This window comes from Pelodiscus sinensis, chromosome 8 (assembly GCF_049634645.1).
Source record: "Pelodiscus sinensis isolate JC-2024 chromosome 8, ASM4963464v1, whole genome shotgun sequence".
NCBI classification, from domain to species: domain Eukaryota; kingdom Metazoa; phylum Chordata; order Testudines; family Trionychidae; genus Pelodiscus; species Pelodiscus sinensis.
In genome coordinates, this window is record NC_134718.1 from 26,390,453 (window position 1) to 26,405,985 (window position 15,533).

General features: G+C 48.6%; 1 long non-coding RNA gene across 1 annotated transcript in view; it reads left to right on the plus strand.

Moving 5' to 3' along the window:
• The window catches only part of LOC142830496 (uncharacterized), an 86,235-nt gene extending 73,620 nt beyond the window's left edge, over positions 1-12,615 (plus strand). The window contains exon 3 of the long non-coding RNA XR_012905791.1: positions 12,561-12,615. This is a non-coding gene — a long non-coding RNA (uncharacterized LOC142830496). The remainder of the gene's footprint in view (positions 1-12,560) is intronic.
• The last annotated feature ends 2,918 nt before the right edge of the window (positions 12,616-15,533 follow it).

The following is a 15,533-nucleotide window of genomic DNA, read 5'->3' on the forward strand; positions in this document are numbered from 1 at the left end:
AGCTCTCCCGCAGGGCCTCCTGGATACTGATAGCCCTCCGATGGACATCCCAGATGGCAGCCTGCAGAAAGTGCAGCCAGGCTCACAACAACGTATCCACAACAACGTATCCACCAGAGTGTCCAGGGGCAGCTCCAGCTTCATGTTGCAGAGTGATGTAGTGTCTCGAGTGAGGGCAACCAGAGCACGCAGAGACAAAATGCTTTGTTGTCCTTCATCAAGGTAGGCAAGCAAGCAGGGAAAGTTGAGAATCGGCTGTCCAGGGTGGGTCCCTTTAAGCACAGGCCTCAGATAGCCTCAGGCAACAGCCACACAAAGTAACTCCTGATCTGATGCCTTGCCAGACCTGGTTCTGGCTGGCCTTAAATGCGATTCAGCATCCTCTCAGTGTGGATGCAATATTTCGAAATAGCAAAATGCTATTTCGAAATACATTTTGTGTATAGATGCATTATTTCAAAATAAATTATTTCAAATTAACTATTTTGAAATAATGCTGTAGTGTAGACATACCCTTACAGTGGTGTCATGGGGAGTATTTGTAAGGAACTCAGAGATTAAATGTGCTACCTGCTTGCCAAGTATTTCAGTATATTTGAACATTAGTTTTCATGAATACTTTGCAGTTCTTAAGCAAAATGTCCTCTCTGTCCAGAATGTACTCATGAGGTTTGAGTTGGTACATTTATTCCCTGGTTGGCTTTTTTAATATCACCTTTATTGTTTTGAACTAGTTTGATTTATGTTTATTTACATGGAATACCCTTCATTTTCATTATTTCCTGAGATGGTCTTAATGCTCATCCATCCTATTGGTCCTGTTGCCAATATCTTTTTTATTGAAACCTAAATTAGATAACACAACATCAATCACCTGCCCAAGCAATCAAATTCAGCAATGCGTAAGGAAAAGGGAAGGTAAAAATAGGACAAAGTGTAAAATTTGCTATGAAGAGGGAAATTATTAACATTAGCAATCTTGCTTTCAGGAATACTTTTCTGTGTCTTTGTTACATAAACATAAAACTGTTAAATTAAAATTGAGTGACACATGCCTTTTATGGAATTTCTCTGAGGTGCTTGTTTAGATTCTGCAAACAACTATATACATGCTTAATATGAGAAACACAAATAATGCTATTGGCATCAGTGAGATTACTCAGTGCTTTAACTTACACATGTGGAAGAGTTTTCAGCAAGAACTTGGTTTGCAAATATTTGTGAAATAGAGCAAGATTTGCACTCATTCTGGTAAGTCATGTCCAAGACTAAACAGGAAAGGAGCTTTGAATGGGCTATATGGTTACCCAATGGGGGTACGTCTACACTACAGCGCTAGTTCGAACTAACTTAGTTCGAATTAGTTAATTCGAACTAAGCTAGTTCGAACTAACGCGTCTAGAACTAAAAACTAGTTCGAACTAGCGTTTTGCTAGTTCGAACTAGCAAGTCCACATTGAGTGGACTCTGAACAGGGCTTAAGGATGGCCGGAAGCAGTGCCGGCAGGGCATAAAAGGAGGAATTAGAGCATGGAGATGCTGTCTCAGGCTAGCCGAGGGCTGCGCTTAAAGGGTCCCGACCCCCACCCCGGACACACAGTTCTAAGGGGTGCCCCGCTTGCAAAGAAGTTCTGGCTTGGAGTGCCCTGAGTGCCCACACTGGGCACATCACACCACTCGGCCATCAGCCCGGCTGCACTTGCCGCAGGCTGCCATCTGGGGAGAGGGAGTAATTGGGGGGCTGCAGGAGAGCTTCCACCCCCAGAAGCCCGCAGAGCCAGCCCAGTCCTCCCCATCGGGGGCTCGTACCCCATTCCTCCCTCACCTCCTTCCACTTACCCTTCCCTAGCCCCCCTTCTTATTGATGTACAAAATAAAGATAACGTTTCTTCCAACATTGACTCTGTCTTTATTGAAAAAAACTGGGGGAGACTGGGAAAAGGAGGTGGGAGAGGGGAAGAGAAAGGCTGGGAGAGGGGAGGGCAACTAACATGATCAGGGGTTGGGAACAGGTCCCAGATGAAGAAAGGCTACAGAGACTGGGACTGTTCAGCTTAGAAAAGAGGAGACGGAGAGGGGACAGGATAGAGGTCTCTAAAAGCAGGGGTTGGGTGGAGAGGGTGCATTCAGAAAAGTTCTTCCTGAGTTCCCATAAAGAAGGACTAGAGGACACCAAAGGAAAGGAATGGGTAGCAGGCTTGAAACTAGTAAGAGAAAGTTGTTGTTCTTGACAAAGCACAGAGTCAACCTGTGGAACTCCTTGCTGCAGGAGGCTGTGAAGGCTAGAACTAGAACAGAGTTTAAAGGGAAGTGAGATAAAGTGATGGAGGTTGGGTCCATGGAGTCCTATTAGCCAGAGGGTAGGAGTGGTGTCCCTGCCCAAAGTTTGTGGAAGGCTGGAGAGGGATGGCACGAGACAAATGGCTTGGTCATTGTCTTCGGTCCATCCCCTCCAGGGTCCCTAGGGTTGGCCGCTGTCGGCAGACAGGCTACTGGGCTAGATGGACCTTTGGTCTGACCCAGGACGGCCATTGTAAGCTCAGGGCTCAGTGTCGGGGGTCTCAGTGGACCCCCTTGATTTTCATGCACACCTGGTCCTGGGTGGCCAGGCTGGCAGCTCTCCTGCCCTAGACGGCCACTTTCCTGTGCCTAGTGCGGAGATCGTGGACGAGGTCCACGATGTCCGCACTAGCCCAGGAAGATGCCCGCCTCTTGCGGTCCAGGGCAAGCTCCCGGGAGCCGCCAGCCTGGTCCCGGCAAGAGGGGGTGGGCTGGGGGGCATCGGGTGCGTGGCTCTGTGCCGTGCCAGGTGCAGGGTCTGCTAGCTGGGTGCTGGCAGGCTTGCACCTGGCACGGGCACCGTAGCCAGCCCGTGCCCCTTTAAGGGGTCCGGGGCCGGGAGGGGGGCATAGAGTTTCCCTGGTGTTGGCCAGAGTGGCCACCAGGGAAACCTGGGGAGGGCTAGCCTCCCACTAGTTCGAACTAAAGGGCTACACAGCCCTTAGTTCGAACTAGCTAGTTCGAACTAGGCGTTAGTCCTCGTAAAATGAGGTTTACCTAGTTCGAACTAAGCGCTCTGCTAGTTCGATTCAAATTCGAACTAACGGAGCGCTAGTGTAGCACCTATTAAAGTTAGTTCGAACTAACGTCCGTTAGTTCGAACTAACTTTGTAGTGTAGACATACCCTAAGACTTCTTATTAAAAAAAAATTCTACATTCTGAATAGGTCTCCACTGGAATCAGAAGATCTGATTACAACATGGCTGCGTCTAGACTGGCAAGCTTTTCCGCAAAAGCAGCTGCTTTTGCGGAAAAACTTGCCAGCTGTCTACACTGGCCACTTGAATTTCCGCAAGAACACTGACGATCTCATGTAAGATTGTCAGTGTTCTTGAGGAAATACTATGCTGCTCCCGTTCAGGCAAAAGCCCTCTTGCGCAAATGCTTTTGTGCAAGAGGGCCAGTCTAGACAACGTGGTATTGTTTTGTGCAAAAAAGCCTCAATTGCAAAAATGGTGATCGGGGCTTTCTTGCACAAAACCACGTTTAGATTGGAACGGATGCTTTTCCGCAAAATGTTCTTTTGCAGAAAAGCGTCCGTGCGAATCTAGATGCTCTTTTCCCCAAATGCTTTTAACGGAAAAACTTTTCCGTTAAAAGCATTTGTGGAAAATCATGCCAGTCTAGACGTAGCCCATGTGTAAACAAATATAAACTAGCTTTGACTGAAAGAGCTATCTAAAAGTAGCAGTTAAACTCTGGCAGCACAATTGCTAGCATGGATCGACCACTCAAATGCAACCTCATCCAACACACGGGATTCATGCATCTGTGGCTAGCCCTGCCATTGTTGGTGCTGTAGCAACCACACTGTTGTTTGTGGTGAGCTAGGTAGGTCAAAGCAACTGAGGGCTAAGCTATCTTGCTGCAATTACACCATTGAAACTGTGGTGTAGCTATAGCCTCTATGATGTGCTCAGTTAGATGAGATGACAATACTGTAAAGGACACATATATGTGTGTATGCATGGACACTCATTTCCTGCTGCTGCCTGATCTCCAAGCACAAGATGAACAGAGAAAATGAAATAAAATAAAACTATTTGGAATATTTTTAAACAAAAAGGAACTAGAATAATAAAATATATTCTGAACAAGAAAACATAGTTTGGAAAGCTTAAAGGACACTATCAGCTAGTTTTAAGACACAAAGCCAGTTAGATTTAAGCATAAAAAGGCAATGAATTGAATGAACATCCATTTGTATAATAATAGAAAATGCAGGGCTGGCTGTTCATTCCACAATCCACTTCATTATCTCACAAGAACGTAGCCTGTAAGAACAATAAATTCACTAACCTCTATTGCAGTACCATGAATACCATATTCCTCTGAAAACTGGCTCTCCTTTCTGTTGCCAAACCCCTAAAGTTTCTATGCTCTAGAAATCCACTAGAAATATAATAATTATTCTCAGAATTAATATATATGTGGTTTGGGAATGAAAACATTAGCCATTCCCATAGGAAGTATAATAAGCAAATCTTTCATATTAGAATAACTAAAAAAAATCATTTTAGGCTTTCTTGTGTACTCAACTCCAAAGGGATATGGTCACAAATGCACTTAAGCAGAGTGTAAAAGAATCACTCTGCTCCTTATTCCAACTATAAAAGGATTAAGACTTTCTAAAAGTCTGCACAAAATTGGTTAATTATGGATTTACTCGTATATATAAACAGTTGTATATATAAGATTAGTGCAAAAGCAAGAAACAAAAAAGCACTGCCCAGATTAGGGTAGAGATTAAAAGTGGGCAAACAATTTAAAATCAGTCTCACCTTTATTCTGTCTGGGTATGTCTACACTACAAAGTTAGTTCGAACTAACGGACGTTAGTTCGAACTAACTTTAATAGGTGCTACACTAGCGCTCCGCTAGTTCGAATTTGAATCGAACTAGCGGAGCGCTTAGTTCGAACTAGGTAAACCTCATTTTACGAGGACTAACGCCTAGTTCGAACTAGCTAGTTCGAACTAAGGGCTGTGTAGCCCTTTAGTTCGAACTAGTGGGAGGCTAGCCCTCCCCAGGTTTCCCTGGTGGCCACTCTGGCCAACACCAGGGAAACTCTATGCCCCCCTCCCGGCCCCGGACCCCTTAAAGGGGCACGGGCTGGCTACGGTGCCCGTGCCAGGTGCAAGCCTGCCAGCACCCAGCTAGCAGACCCTGCACCTGGCACGGCACAGAGCCACCCACCCGATGCCCCCCAGCCCACCCCCTCTTGCCGGGACCAGGCTGGCGGCTCCCGGGAGCTTGCCCTGGACCGCAAGAGGCGGGCACCTTCCTGGGCTAGTGCGGACATCGTGGACCTCGTCCACGATCTCCGCACTAGGCACAGGAAAGTGGCTGTCTAGGGCAGGAGAGCTGCCAGCCTGGCCACCCAGGACCAGGTGTGCATGAAAATCAAGGGGGTCCACTGAGACCCCCGACACTGAGCCCTGAGCTTACAATGGCCGTCCTGGGTCAGACCAAAGGTCCATCTAGCCCAGTAGCCTGTCTGCCAACAGCGGCCAACCCTAGGGACCCTGGAGGGGATGGACTGAAGACAATGACCAAGCCATTTGTCTCGTGCCATCCCTCTCCAGCCTTCCACAAACTTTGGGCAGGGACACCACTCCTACCCTCTGGCTAATAGGACTCCATGGACCCAACCTCCATCACTTTATCTCACTTCCCTTTAAACTCTGTTCTAGTTGTAGCCTTCACAGCCTCCTGCAGCAAGGAGTTCCACAGGTTAACTATTTGCTTTGTCAAGAACAACAACTTTCTCTTACTAGTTTCAAGCCTGCTACCCATTCCTTTCCTTTGGTGTCCTCTAGTCCTTCTTTATGGGAACTCAGGAAGAACTTTTCTGAATGCACCCTCTCCACCCAACTCCTGCTTTTAGAGACCTCTATCCTGTCCCCCCTCCATCTCCTCTTTTCTAAGCTGAACAGTCCCAGTCTCTGTAGCCTTTCTTCATCTGGGACCTGTTCCCAACCCCTGATCATGTTAGTTGCCCTCCCCTCTCCCAGCCTTTCTCTTCCCCTCTCCCACCTCCTTTTCCCAGTCTCCCCCAGTTTTTTTCAATAAAGACAGAGTCAATGTTGGAAGAAACGTTATCTTTATTTTGTACATCAATAAGAAGAGGGGCTAGGGAAGGGTAAGTGGAAGGAGGTGAGGGAGGAATGGGGTACGAGCCCCCGATGGGGAGGACTGGGCTGGCTCTGCGGGCTTCTGGGGGTGGAAGCTCTCCTGCAGCCCCCCAATTACTCCCTCTCCCCAGATGGCAGCCTGCGGCAAGTGCAGCCGGGCTGATGGCCGAGTGGTGTGATGTGCCCAGTGTGGGCACTCCAAGCCAGAACTTCTTTGGAAGCGGGGCACCCCTTAGAACTGTGTGTCCGGGGTGGGGGTCGGGACCCTTTAAGCGCAGCCCTCGGCTAGCCTGAGACAGCATCTCCATGCTCTAAGTCCTCCTTTTATGCCCTGCCGGCACTGCTTCCAGCCATCCTTAAGCCCTGTTCAGAGTCCACTCAATGTGGACTTACTAGTTCGAACTAGCAAAACGCTAGTTCGAACTAGTTTTTAGTTCTAGACGCGTTAGTTCGAACTAGCTTAGTTCGAATTAACTAATTCGAACTAAGTTAGTTCGAACTAGCGCTGTAGTGTAGACGTACCCTCTGTGAATTGTTGAAGAGCAGGCTTTGATTCTGAAAATCTTCACTGGAATTTATTTGACAAACTTTCAGTGAGGACAGACTTCATCTTACGGATTGTTTGCAAATTGCATTTTCCATAAGTTTATTTTATTGTTGTGTGATTCCATCCCATTAGTCACCTGCTCTGGCTTCTTTTTCTGATTGGATGAGCTCATCTTTATAACAGGGTGAGTGCTGAAAGAAATCCTTAAGGCGCACTCTCAGGGAAGGGTTGCATAGCATATTAAGAAGTTAGATTTAACACAAGATAAATAACCTATAAAATTGTAGGATATTTAAAATGGTTCCAGTTTGTTGAATAAGAAAGAACATTGCATTTGATTGTGTTTGTGGACCTCAAATCTAAAACTGTATTCTTCCTGAATGAGAGGAAAAGCTATAAACCAGATTTTCGCTGTCTAGCAGACTTCATTCAAATTTATCTAGTCAAGTTCACATAAGTAATTGCATAAGTGTAGTCCAAATGGAAATGGTTGTGGTCATTTAATTGACCATGACACTCTGCTATGAGTTAGTATACGAGTTGGTATGTTATCTCCCATCATTCACCATAGTGAATTTTGGTTACATTCCCATTGCTGTTTGCAGAATATTTGGTTACCTCTCCCTGGTTTGTTTACCCAACTGCAGGGCTCTGGAGACCTGCTGCATTAGGAAACCCAATGAGCATTGTTTCATGTATCCACTAAGATGATATATTTTCTCTTGCTGCTCACCACAATCACTGCCAATCAAAAAAAATCCTTTAGCAATGTGCTAGTGAGCATTCATTTGTATGGGTCCTTAGGGTCTGCATAGAGGCGGACATTTATCCCCAGGCAATGATCATCCACCCTTAATATCTGATCATACACCAGAGTGTCTGGTCTATGTTTTAGAAGTGGAACATGCTCAGTGTTTCCAAGCAATGTATCTCTGCCTCTTAATCATCATTATTTCTACCACCTGTTTTCTCTTCTCTTTGCTGCTGTGGCATCTCAGATTTTGCTTGGCAGAGTGAACTAGGATTTGAGACTTAGCTGTTTTGCCAGGAGAAAATCAGACAAGCCTAGGGAGAACATAGCCTGATGTTTGCTCTTAGTTTCCAAAAAAGCCATACCTCAAAAGGAGGCTATTTTGGAGTGTATACAGAGTCAATATATTCTGTCAGAACCAGGCTGGTAAACGTCTTTGCTTATGTAACCATTACTATGTGTGGGAACTAAATAAGGCTTTATCCCAAACTCATTGAAATCAGTAAAAAAAAAACCAAAAAAACAAAAAAACAACTATTGATTTTAATGAAAGATGAAGCGCTTAGTTCATAGGGTTGGTGAGGGTACCAGAAAGGATTCTAGATACATGATGAGCCATATGAATTAAATGGCAAAGACCTGAACATATGGTGAGTCTGTTTCATTAGCATCCTTTCAGTAAATGTGAACTCCTTTCGTAACTTTCACTACCATGGAATGGATCTAATTTCAGCAGGGACCATTGAATTTATCACTTGAGGCTGCAGAGATAAGATAAATCACAGAGGTGAGAGTGCTACTTACATCACTTTCTTCTTTTGTTAGGGGCAGGGACAGCCTGTAACTTCAATGGTGCTTGGCTGTAGCTTTGAGCCACAAGGGTGATTGGAACACATGCTTAATATCTGCATAGCCTAATTGCAAGAGGAGAACATTATTTAACTCCAGCATAAATGGGCATGAGCAAAAGGAATCCTTAGGGCTTTGTATTCCTGGACAGGTAGTATTCTCATGAGCTGCAAGTTCTGCAGTGCACTTTGATCTACTGCTATTTGAACCAATTACATATCACTGTACATTAGGCATTTCGGAGTGCTCCAGCCCTGGTTGTGCTGTTGATCGCTGAAGCTGAAGAAGTCACAAGTCCTGTAAAGTCACGGAATCCATGATTTCTGTGTCTAAATCATATCTTTAGTTATGCTTGTAGGCTAGAAATGGGAAACTTCACTCTGAACTGAAATGGGCCTGAGATGCAAAGCTCAGAACTGGATTACTCCTGTGTACACACGTGGGCATGTATGGCCTTGAAGGTTTTGGCTCATCACATTATTACAGAAGAGATGGGTAATTGCGATGTTCATATCTGAACTTTAGGGACGTTCAGGTGTGGTTAAAACTTGCATTTTGGCTCCAGGTTTGATTAAAGACAGGAGCAGATGCAAAGTGAGCTGCAGGACTTCTGCTTTTTCACAGTTCTCCGTGGATTTTCTTGGACCCCTGCAGATATTGTACATGAGTTTTGGAACTCAATTCTCCTTTTGTGTATTTAAAGAAGTATTCTACATCTGTGCATTAATAATATTCTTCAAGGGACTTCTTTTCCTTTGATCTCTTGGAAGGACCAGAGCTAGATTTCTTCCATTTAATCACTCTTCTGCTAGATTTCTTCCATGTAATCACTCTGTGACGCAGGGATTGATTGATTCATCCCTCCCCTTGCTTTTTGGCAGCAATAGGCCTCTGAGACATAAGCCACAGAGGAATACAAAAATGGTTGGTACTAAAAGCATACATTGTTGAACTTTTAATGTTAACAACCCAGGCCCGGTCTGTTAGGGAGTAGAGGAGGGGGAATGGAGAGACACCCTACTGCATTAATGTTCTTGCCTGAAATGCTACAGTGCTTAGAATATTTGTTTTTAAAGAAGTAGTAGATGATCAGGGCAAAACACCTCAGAGATCATTTTAGTACCTTAAAGAAAGCATGCCTGAGCCTGTTCAGAGAAATAATGTATTTATGTTAAAGTTATTTTTATACTCTTGACATATCTACTGTTGCCTGCCACACCCTTTCAATTGCCTCTTTTTATGGGAGAACCTCATTTTAATCAGATTTATTTCTGTCCCATAAAAAGCTGCTCCTGATGTTTCTATTAAATTACTGACATCAGAAATACAAACTTTCTAAGTGACCCTTTATGAACAAGAGGTTCAAGGATTGTCTAGGGGTGGTTTTTTGTGGCAAGGAACTGGGGCTGCGAAGGAGGAAGGCCCGAGACTTAAATGCACTTAACCAATTACAAACTTTATTAATTACAATTTGATTATATTAAATCACTGTCTCTGATTTGTCTTAGACAGCGCAGCATGCAAAAAAAGAATATAACAAATAAAACCAATACAGCAATAATAAAAACTCCTTCTGTAGCCAATCCTTCTATGGTTATCTTTGAACAGCTGGTGGAGTTAGTCATTAATCTACATATACTTAGCAACCTCTAAATATGAAATGTTTAATACAATATAGTAAGCAATACTCACAAGCCCAGAAACGATTACGATGCACAGACACAAATTAACGCGTAGCATGCTCCGGATTCGTACACCCTTTTGTGATTCAGTGGGTGGGAGGTGGCCTTGGGTGATCAACCCCTCAGCCAGGCTGGACGATACGTGCCTTCTATTTTTTTATACGGAACCTCCTTGAGCTTAGGGCTAAGGGTGCTTTATACATCCGGTACCATATTAGGGTTATTTGATATCTGGTATCATATTAGGGTTCCTTCCTTGTGACATGACATCTGTCTGTGGTCAGTGCCTGATGCAGACATGACTGGCACATGTAAAAACTAGCTATGTTTTTGCTTCCCTGCTCCAGGTGCTTGTTAACAGATGTATATGACAGCTCATTTCTCTTATTTCTATCTTGTCCTGTTTTTTAGTGCTCGTAAACTTAGTGTATGGGACAGCTTGTGTCCCTGCTCTTATCTTTTTGGCCCAGGTGCTTGCCAAGTTAAATTCTGTTTACTGAGAACAGTGCTGAGGGACTTCAAGCTCTGTCTCTGGATTCGCCTCAGCGGCCTGTGTTTTTCTTGTGAGGGGCTTTAGTGTGGCAGTATGGGCAATATACGTGAGGCCGTGGTCAAAAGGACCCCGCTACATGACAACCCTGTAGACCAGTGGTGAGGCATTTTGTTTACCACTGCCCACCTGCAAGGTTGGCAGATTCTGCTGATTTCCATCTGAATAGTTTATTTTCTACGGCTATTACTAAAGTGACACACACATAAAACCAGGTCACATGAAGTGCGGGGTGTGCTGATTACACACAATATTGATTGGGAGAGCTCTGTGCTCCCTCTGCATCCAATCAGAATGCTCCTATGGTGCAATTGGCACATCCTGCAAATTTTAGGTTTGCAAGTGCAGTTAGCAGAACTACCTTATCTCAGGAGACAGTCATGGTTATGACCAGTGTTTCTTAAACTTCTTAAAACTGAGGAAAACCAAACAATTTTTTTTATGAGGAACATTGTGGCAGAGTGGGGGTGCTGTCTGCTCTGATGTGAGATTCTCACTGAGTCTCCCAAATGTGTATTAACCGAGACACCTACTCTCAGCCTCCCAGGGAGAGAGACAAAGGGAGGAAGGTGGAGACCAACACCTGGCTGGGGGGCAAGGTCTCAGAGGGAGGCAGTTGCTGTCTGGGAAGCATGGAGAGAAGAGGCTAAGCCAGGGCCTAGGGGCGATGGACCCCTAACCCTAGGGTCTGAGGCATTCTGGCTCTGGCCCCTGTAGCCACATCACATATGTGCTGTGCTGTATCCTGAAGGAACAATAAACCTCTCTCCATTCTACAACTGGCAGAGTCTGTTCTATCTGCTACGGGGCTGCAGGACTTGGGGGAACCCCAGCTCTCCCTCACAAACATCAAGGATTTTTTGTTGAGCAAAAAAAACGGGGGATGGTGCGGGGAAAAGTTAGTGACCAAAAAAAAAAAAAAAAAAGAAGGTTGCCTGCTCCTTTAAGGGTGGCCATTTTGAGCTCCATATATGCATCCTAAGAGCCATTGAATAACCAAGGATGCAAAAATTACACTACAGTTACAATCCTGTCCCAGAATAAACTAAAGTTGCTTCCAATAGCAGCATACTTTCACACAACATCAATTGTATTTTTTCACATAGTAAAATTACACATTTTTAGAATTACCTGTGAGAAGTTAGTCAAAGATAGGACATAATGTTTGTAGGAAAGAACCTGATTTTGATTTATACACTTAAAACAAGTCTCCTAGTATGTCTACGCTACAAAGTTAATTCGAACTAACAGACGTTAGTTCGAATTAACTTTCATAGGCGCTACACATACAAACTGCTAGTTCGAACTTAATTCGAACTAGCGGAGCGCTTAATTCGAACTAGGTAAACCTCATTCTACTAGGACTAACACCTAGTTCGAATTAAGTAGTTCGAATTAAGGGCTGTGTAGCCACTTAATTCGAACTAGTGGGTGGCTAGCCCTTCCCAGCTTGCCCTCGTGGCCACTCTGGCCAACACCAGGGAAACTCTTCTGCCCCCCTCCTGGCCCCGGAGCCCTTAAAGGGCCATGGTCTGGCTACAGTGTTTGTGCCAGTTGCAAGCCTGCCAGCACCCAGCCAGCAGACCCTGCACCTGCCACAACAAGAGCCAGCCACCCGCTGCCACCCAGCCCTCTGCCTCTTCCCAGGACCAGGCTGGCGGCTCCCAGGAGCCTGCCCGGGGCCGCAAGAGGTGGGCGCCCACCTGGTCAAGTGCGGAGATCGTGGACCTCATCCAGGTTTGGGGGGAGGCCTCCAACGTCCACGATCTCCACACTAGCCACAGGAGCACGGCCGTCTACAGCCGCATGGCTGCCAGCCTGGCCACCAGAGGACACTTGCAGACCCGGAAGCAGGTCCGCTGTAAAATCAAGGACCTGCGGCAGTCCTACTCCAGGGCATGCCAGCCAGGGGCCGACCCGGAGGTCTGCCCCCACTTTCAGGCCCTGGACCACATCCTGGGGGCTCATGCCATCCATGCCCCCCAGGTGGTGATCGACCCCGGGGCAGAGGGACCCATCCCAGACACGGAGGAGGAGGAGCAGGAGGATGCCCAGAGCCAGGAGCCTGCCCAGGACCCAGGACCCCCGAAGCATCCCAAAGAGCACATCACCTGTGTCGTCCGAGGCCGGGGAGGCCTCCACATGTGAGTACCATCATGCTCCCCTTATGTGTACAGGGGGGTGGGGAGGAGAGGGAGCCCAGGGACCGTGCGCCTGGGCCTTGCCCGCCATGGAGCAGCAGCTGGGTGTCATGCAGGGGCCCTGGCCTTGCAGAGGGGGGCTGGGTTTCACTCACCTTGTCCCCAGGGAGAATTGACCGCTGCTCTTGTTTCACCACAGCCACAGCACCTGGGACTGCAGGGCGCACCACCCCCCCTGCGACAGTCACCCACACCCGGGCCAGCAGGCGTGCCAGGAACCAGGAGGAGTACTAGCGGCGGTGCCTGCAGTTCCTGGATCACCAGCTCCGCACCCAGGAGCACTGGGTCCGGGAGGACCTGCGGCTGCGACAGCAGAGTTTGGAGGCGCTGGAGGAGCAGGGCCGTGCCCTCAGAGGCCACCTCCAGACCCTGGTGGACAGGTTCCTGCCTCCTCCTGCAGCCATCCCAGCTCTTGATCCTCCTCCCACTCCTGCTCCCCCTCCTGCTTCCTCCGCACCCCCCGTCCCGTCTGTCCCACCCTCCACACCCGCTCCCTCTGATGCCCCCATGCCCGCAGTGCTGCGAGATGGGAGAGCCAGTAGGACCCCCAAGCCTGAGCTTTCCCTTCCCTTCCCTTCCTTCTCTTCCTCCCCCTTTCCAGCTCCCTCCTCCCAGGTTTCCCCTCCCCTCTCCCACTCTCACTCCTCCCTCCCCCCACCCGTTATGTAAAATAAAACGAGTTTTTGGTTGTTAAAACAGGTGTCTTTATTTGACATTAGGAAGGGGGGTTAGGGAGAGCAAGAAGGGGAGGGTGGAAGAAAGCCCCAGTGGGGCATGCAGGGAGAGTTCAGTCCTCCTCCTCCACCTGGAAGCTCTCCCGCAGGGCTTCCCGGATCCGGACGGCCCCCCGCTGGGCTTCCCGGACGGCGGCGGTGCGGGGCTGAGCATAGTGGCCAGCCATGCAGTCAGCGTCAACTATCCAAGCTGGCAGGAAAGCCTCCCCCTTCGTCTCACACAAATTGTGCAGCACATAACATTCTGCCACCACAAGAGGGATATTGTGCTCGGCGAGGTCGAGGCGGATGAGGAGGCACCTAAATCTGGCTTTCAATCGTCCGAAGACCCCTCCACCACTATGCGGGCCCTGGTGAGCCTGGCATCAAAGGCCTGGCAGGAGGGGCTGAGGTGCCCCGTGTACGGCTTCATGAGCCAGGGCTGTAGGGGGTAGGCCGCATCCCCCACCAGGCACACGGGCATATCCACATCCCCGACCCTGATGTGGCGGTCGGGGAAGACGGTCCCGGCCTGTAGCCTCTGGCACACGGAGGAGTTCCGGTACACCCGTGTGTCGTGTGCCTTGCTGGACCAGCCCACATTAATGTCTGTAAACTGGCCCCGGTGGTCACACACGGCCTGCAGGAGCACGGAGAAGTACCCCTTTCGGTTGATGTACTGGGAGGCCTGGTGTTCTGGGGCACGGATGGGGATGTGCGTCCCGTCGATGGCCCCCCCGCAGCTGGGGAAGCCGAGGGCACTGAACCCCCGGATGACAGCGTCCGGGTCAGCGAGGTGGACCTCCCTGCAGAGCAGCACCTGGTTGATGGCCTTGACCACCTGCAGAGGGACACAGCAAACCGCGAATCACTGGGGCGCCCGGGTGGCTGGGACTGTTTGTGCCCTGGCACTACCCCGCGCCCCACTCCTGGAAGCAACCCCCCAGGAGGCATGTAGTACAGCCGGGACAGACCAACCACTCCAGTGCGGGGCACTTTTGCCTCCTTCCCCCCCCCCCCTTTTCCCTGGGGTGGCCCATCCCCTCCTTGCAGCCCCTCCCCCCCCGGCCCAGTGGCCTGTGAGTGCCGTACCTGCATGAGCACTGCTCCTACGGTGGATCTCCCCACGCTGAACTGGTTCCCGACAGATCAGTAGCTCTCCGGCGTGCAGAGCTTCCAGGGGGCGATTGCCACACGCTTCTGGAGGGGGATGGCGGGCCTCGTGCGAGTGTCCTGTTGCCGCAGAGCAGGGGCGAGCCACTCGCAGAGCTCCAGGAAGGAGTCCTTCTTCATCCTGAAGTTCTGGGTTCACTATCTGTCTCCCCAGTGCTCCAGGACGATGCAGTCCCACCAGTCGCTGCTGGTGCCCAGACGGCAGATGCGGCGGGGCACGCTGGCATCCGGGCGCTGCTGCAGATCCTCCACGACCCCAGGGAGGCCAGGCAGAGAGGCAGGGGGCTGACATGCACCAGGTGGTGCCAGGCAGCCTCCAGCCATTGCTGGCAGGCTTATAGCAGCAAGTCCAAAAACTGCACCAGAAAGCCCAGGGCGAGCTCTGGCTCCATGTTGCCAACTGCGGCGGCATCCCCAAAGGGAAGCACCGACACAGACAGGTGCAGAGAAAAACGCTTTGCTGTCCCTCGGCGAGGTTGGCAAGCAAGCGGAAAAGCTGAGAACCGGCTGTCCAGGGGTGCCCTTTAAGCACGAGCCTCAGATAGCCTCAGACAGCAGCCACACAAAGCAACTACTGACCTGATGCCCTGCCTGAACCAGTTTCAGCTGCCCTTAAGTGCACCCCAGCATCCAATCAGTGTGGACTCGCTAGTTCGATTAGCAAAACGCTAATTCGAACTAGTTTTTAAGTCTAGATGCGCTAATTCGAATTAGCTTAGTTCGAATTAGCGTTGTAGTATAGACATACCCCTAGTCAGTAATTCTTGTTTTTACCTTTAGACATAGGTCTTTGCTTTCTCTCGCCTCTCCCAGTTGGAATCACAGTTGTACAAACAACTCCTATATAATCACGGATGCCTCAGCAAGTAGAT